The sequence below is a fragment of the Orycteropus afer genome, unplaced genomic scaffold (genome assembly GCF_000298275.1).
Source record: "Orycteropus afer afer isolate SDZICR_OR568_19922 unplaced genomic scaffold, OryAfe1.0 scaffold00009, whole genome shotgun sequence".
Classification (NCBI taxonomy): Eukaryota; Metazoa; Chordata; class Mammalia; order Tubulidentata; family Orycteropodidae; genus Orycteropus; species Orycteropus afer.
This window is the reverse complement of record NW_006921596.1, coordinates 4,363,816-4,370,187: the sequence shown is the minus strand read 5'-3', so window position 1 is coordinate 4,370,187 and position 6,372 is coordinate 4,363,816.

Sequence of the window (6,372 nt, the reverse complement as noted above, 5' to 3'; positions counted from 1 at the left end):
CCCTTCAAAGCTCAGGGCTCCAGGATTATCTTCTGTATCTGTGTTAATTGGTTCCCCTTTTCTTTGTTGAAGAGGGTCTGTGCAGTCTTTCTGCCTATTCTGCCATCTTACCAGAACTGTCTCACCTACTTTGGTCATGTTGTCAGAAAGGACCATTCCCTGGGGAAGGATATCATGCTTGGTAAAGTATAGGGTCAACAAAGAAGGGGAGCACCCTCAGTGAGATGGATTGACACAGTGGCTACAACAATGGACTCAGGTATAGCAAGTATTGAGAAGTTGGTCCAGGACCAGACAGCATTTCATTTTGTTGTACATGGAAGTTGGAGTCACTATGAGTTGGAGCCAACTTGATGGAACCTAACAACACAACTAGGCCTATAAATCCCTGAATGTTCTCCTGCCTGCTTTACCTTCCAACCTCACTTTTTGTCACCACCCCGACCTCAACACTACTTGGCAAGTTCCATCCATAATTGTCCTTCAGTACCTTAAACATACTAACCTCTTCTCTACTCAGGGCCTTGTGTTTCCTATCCTTGGGACTCTTCTCCATCACTGCCCATGCTTTTCCTAATAAATTCCTGTCTATCTTGCAGGTATTTGCTTGACTACCACTTCCTCAGAGAAAGTTTCCTGAGCTTATGATCTAGCTTCTTATTGCTGAGGACTACACTCTCATTTTCCTGGGTGGTGCTTATCAAAATACAAGTGTACATTCGTTTATGTGCTTATCTCTTTAATGCAGATCTAAGCTGCATAAAGGCATACAGAACTCAATGGTATTTGTCTGATTTCAAAAGCCCCCGATTCTTACTACTTTACCCCCAACAACATCAATGCAATGCACTGCCATGGAGTCAGATCTGACTCATAGCAATCCCTCCTTGGGTTTCCAAGGCAGTATTACTACAGAAGTAGATTGCCCAACCTTCCTTCTGAGGAGTGTCTGGTAGATTTGAACCACCATCCTTCTGGTTAGCAGTTAAATGCCTTAGGCACTATGCTACCAGAGCTCCTACTTTACCCCTAACTATCCCTAAAGGATTAAGAATAAAAGAAATGGAAAAGTATGAGGTACAAACTGTGCCGAGGTGGGAGAGTTCCACACAGTGACTTTAGATGGCTCTGGTTGACTGCCTCTAACCCAGTAGAGGAAGCATGTACTGTGCCACAGGGAGCTCAGAGCAGGGGCAGGGCACTGGGTTTGGCTTTGTGGTGACCCTAGCACATCATTCACCCTTGTCCTTTGTCATCCACAGTTCCTCCTTGGAATGGACTCAGCTACAAAACAGCCAAGCAGCCCCCTTATGAGTCCTGGAATATTATGCTCATTTACCAGAGAAGCAAAGCAAGGGGAGTCAGGGGCAGACTTGGAAAAAGAAGTGAGTTTTTGTGATTCCAAAACTCATGCTTCTAATAACACTCTGCCTTATGAATAAAAGGAATCATGTAAGCTGCTTCCAGCGCCACTGCAAAAGAGCCCAAAAGGCAATGTTGTCAGAGGGATAGATATATAGACAGACAGATAAGTAAACAGACAGGCAGACAGACAGATAAGCTGCCCTTTGCCACCACCCAGGAAGCTGACACTTCTCAGTCCATTTCCCAAATCCTGTGGCCCCATCATCTTGTCAGTGGCTTAGGTCTCCCTATTTCTGCACTGTCATTAATTCCTTATCACCTGTCCTTAGCTCTAATCTAAGACTTTGTGAGGACAACTAATTAAAGTCAGGAGATTCTTAAAAAGAGATATTGACCTGCAATTCAGCCCTTTCTCTCAGCACGATCAATCTTCAGGTTACTTGTCAAGAAGGCATGTATTTAAAAACACGTCCAGCCAATCAGCTCTTTAGATAAAACACGAAGTCACATTAGCTGTTTGTGAATTCGAATTGCATGACTTGCTTTCTGCCTAAGAAAAACATGCATGGAAAAGGTGCCCATGGGAATCACAGCTTGCATGAAGAATGTGTTGCTATATGAGGAAAAAAGAGAGAAAGAGAGAGGAAAAAATGTATATGTACACATAAAAAAATCTGGTGCCAATCTTGGGTCATTGAGCAGAGTGCATGTCGGCCATTCTGAGTGAAGGGCTTACACCACACCAGGGAGGGAGCAGACCCCCTCTCTGGCCTCAGGTGGCACAGGAGAAGAAATTCACCCAATGTTGAAATTGGGTGACCCCAATTATAATAATAATAATATTACTACAGTACAAATTGTTATAGAACCTGCTGATATAGCAGCTTTGAGGTGATCTAGCCTAATCTACAAATAAGGGAATTGGGACTCTGAGAGGGGACATGACTTACCCACCCTCGAGACAACTGGTCCTTGCAAAGCCAGGGTAGACCTCAGAGCTTCTGACACCCAGGCAGGGTTCTGTTCAAGTCAGGCTGCCATTTCTCAGGAGAGATAAGAGATAAAGTTAGATGTCCCCCTGCCTGGCCCAGACCACCTTTGTTCTAATCTCTCCTAAACATGCACAGCACTTTCCCAATCACTTTTGCAAAGAGAGAAAGATGTAAATTTACTGAGTGATTGTGGAAGGGAAGCAGGACAGGAGGAGACAAAAAGTTTTGGGACCAAGAGTGTCTATCTCTAATAGAAACAGCCAGCTTGTACTGAGTACTGTATTCAGGTATGGGTCTTATCTTCTTATAAGTGTTAGCTCATTTACTGATGAAGGATCAGAGGCTCAGAAAGGTCAAGTACCTAGTCTAAGCTCATACAGCTGGTCAAGGTTGGAACGAGAATTCTAGATTTAGCTCTATGTCACCAAACAGTTCTTTATTGCTTGCAGACAAGGTGCAAATTAATTTGAATTATTTCAGCTAAGCTGAATGATTTGATTCCTGTTCTTTACAAAGATTTATTTGAATGCCAAGCTTACATCTGACCTTTGCTAGGAACTGGGGAAGATATTGGTAATGGGACAAAAGAAAAGCTTATGGCAGATGAGGATAATGAATAAAAAGCTCCAGCTCATCAGGCAGGGCAGCAGTCGTGTTCTGTCTGGCTCACCTTGAGAAAAGTTACTTAAACTCCCTGACCATCAATTTTCTCATCTCTAAAATGGGGACTCTTAGGGTTGTGAGGAGCATGCCAGGCACTGGGGGGGGGGTCAGTACAACCCATTAATTAGGTCATCAACCATCCTGAATAAATGTTAGTGATGGTGATGAACAAAGATGTTGCTGCTACTGCTGCTGCTGTTGCTGCTAGCTATAGTGGTGAGGGTTGTTGATAATGAAGATAATGAGTTAACAATGAAGAAAAGAATGTGGTCCTGAAATATCAGGAGTTGACCATCTAGGTCAGTGACTCTCAACCAGTTTTCACCTCTCAGGAGACATTTGGCAATGTCTGGAGACATTTTTGATTGGCACAATTGGAGGAAGGATGTAATTGGCATCTAGTGGGTAGAGCCTGGGGATGCTGCTAGACAATCTACAATGCATAGGACAGCTCCCTACAATGAAAAATTACCTGGCCCAAGATATCGTTATTGCTTAGAATGAGAAACCCTGGTCTAGGTAGATGGGAAACCTGGAAGGAGAAGACTGAAAATGCCATTCACCCGGCTGACTCCTTGGCACACTGACTACTTAAATTGTACAGGAATTTGTACCAAAAAAGAAGAGAATCCCTGAAGGTCAGGAAGGTTATGATGAAGCCATCCTATTGGACTTCTCTATGGGGTTTGCCAAAGGCCTGGCCTTTCTCCCTCTCCCTGTAGAATAGCCTGGTGGAGCTGAGTGTCTCTGGCACCTTCCAAATCTCCACATTGTACCCTGGCTGTGCAGATACAAAAGAGGATGTCTGGCAGGAGCCATCTCACTGGCAGTGTGTCTGATACTGTGATACAGAGGAGGGAGGGAAAGGGGAGGGAGGGAGAAAAAGAGGGGGAGGAAGGGAAGAAAGCCACCAATAAATGAAAGAATAATGGAACATTGACCAGCTCTTTATCACAGCGGGGGAGCTGCTTTGCTGTGCCCCAACGCTGTTAGGCAGACCCTTGATTAAAGCTGTGTAACTGCCTGGACGGATGGTTATGTTTAGCTTCTGTCAGCAACTCTGCCAGAAAGGAAGATGCCCTAAGGAAATTGTGAAGTGGGCTGAGGCTCTCAACTGGATATCTGCAGGGCTAGCTACCTCTTCTTTTAGGAGCTCTGCTGGTGTAGTGCCTAAGGCATTTGACTACTAAGTAGAAGGCTGATGGTTTAAACCCACCAGCCATTCCTCGGAAGGAAGATTGGACAATCTACTTCTGTAGTGATACTGCTTCAGAAACCCAAGGAGGGGTCACTGAGTCGGATCCTACTTGAAGTCAGTGAGTTTGATTTGGTTTTGAGCTACTTCTTCCCTTCACCATAGGTGGCTCCAAATTCAAGACTCAGAGCAGAAAAAAGAGAGAGAAAGGAAAACTTTGGTGAACCAAACTCCCAGCCTTTGAAAAAGTCTTGTATGGCTTGTGAGTTTTCTGTTGTAGAAGCTAAAGCACTTTTTCAAAAATGACAGGAGATTGTGGGTTCTGCTTGAGCTCAGAGTGTGATGTTTAGAAGACATTTTTTTTCTCACAGGCTCTGAATCATCGGCTGACAAATGCTGATGATAAAGCCTGCCATCTTGGACAGGACTTTTATGGGCATAAATGAAGACAGATATTAAAAGCATCATGAAAAATTAATTACAGCTCAGGACAGAAAGCTAGCTGCTGAGTCCAAGTCCACTAGAAGGAGAACATCTCACAGGCCTGTTTGATCCTCAATCATAGCTGGAGATTTTGTGCCTCACACTGTGTGACCCTGTATGATAGAAAAGAAAACACATGCACATGTGCAAGTCACCATCCCCAGCTGGTTCCTGAGAAAGGTATATGTCATGAGGGGCCTTTTGGTAAGTCAGTGATGGGTGTGAAGACACAGGATGAGAGGAGTTGAGACAAAGCTGCATTCATCTATAAGGGAAAGAGAAATACATTGAAAATGTGTGTGTGTGTGCGTGTGTGTGTGTGTGTTATGTGCCGTCGAGTCAGACCCTACTCATAGCCACCCCTCCTTGGGTTTCCGAGGCAGTATCACTATGGAAGTAGATTGCCCCATCTTCCTTCCAAGGAGTGGCTGGTGGGTTTGAACTGCCAGCCTTCTGGTTAGCAGTCAAGTGCCTTAGACACTATGCTACCAGAGCTCCTACATTTAAAATAAGGTATCAGAGAACATGAGAGTGATGGTGGCTACAATGTCTGAGGGAGATGGGTGGTTATGAAGTTGTCTGACATAGACCCTCTTCCTGGTCTTCCTGTGAAGCCTATGAAGCAAACACATGACTGCCACGGCCTTCTGAAGGGGACTTGCATTTGGGGGCTTCAAGATGGCACAAAGAAAATCTGAGGGTACCCATGAGAGACTTCCACTCCTTTCTTTCTACAGTTGGACTTAGATTTTATATACTCATAGCCATATAGGAGATTATGTTCTATAACTGACCCAAATCCCTTTCACATTATTTATTCAAATTCTCTTCCAAATATATCAACATGGTAGCGTAGTGCCTAAGGCATTTGACTGCTAACCAGAAGGCTGGCAGTTTAAACCCACCAGCCACTCCTCAGAAGGAAGATGGGGCAATCTACTTCCGTACTGATACTGCCTCCGTAACCCAAGGAGGGGTCGCTATGAGTCAGGTCCGACTTGACGGCACATAACAACAACAATATACCACATTGGAGAAGATGGGGCATAGTTGAAGAGAGTCTAGAGAGAGAAGTCCAAATATAGTCCTAACTCTACATCAGGTTTTCCTTTTAACCAAGACCTATTTGGTATTCAACAGAAATTTTGAGTCTAGTGTTCGACATAATTTAATAGTTCACATTAATGACTATAATTTTCCCCTGTAGTCAAGATACTAAGAAAATGAGCAGTGTTTCATCTACATCACACAAAAACAGAAACCAAGACAAATGTGCAAATGATCATGAAGAATGAATGTCTGTGAGGGCCAATAGTTTGTTGTTAACTTCAGATGCCTGCTCACAGCACCTCACAGTTTACAAAGTTCTTTTACATTTGTCGTCGCCTTTTGTCTTCACAACATACCTGTGGTAGGAATATTGTCTTGGTTTTTAGATTCTGACACTGAGCAAAGAGAGGTTAAGATATTGTTCATGACTAAGAATAAAATTCAGATTTTTCACATTCAATTTTTAAACTTTAAGATTTGGGTTTGGGTGAGGTGAAATGGAGAATAGAAGGGCCACCATCAGCCAGCCTCACAGAGGTCTTGAGATAATGTTGTTGTTGTTTTGTGCTATCAAGTTGGATCCGACTCATAGCGACCCCTCCTTGGGTTTCCGAGGCAGTATCA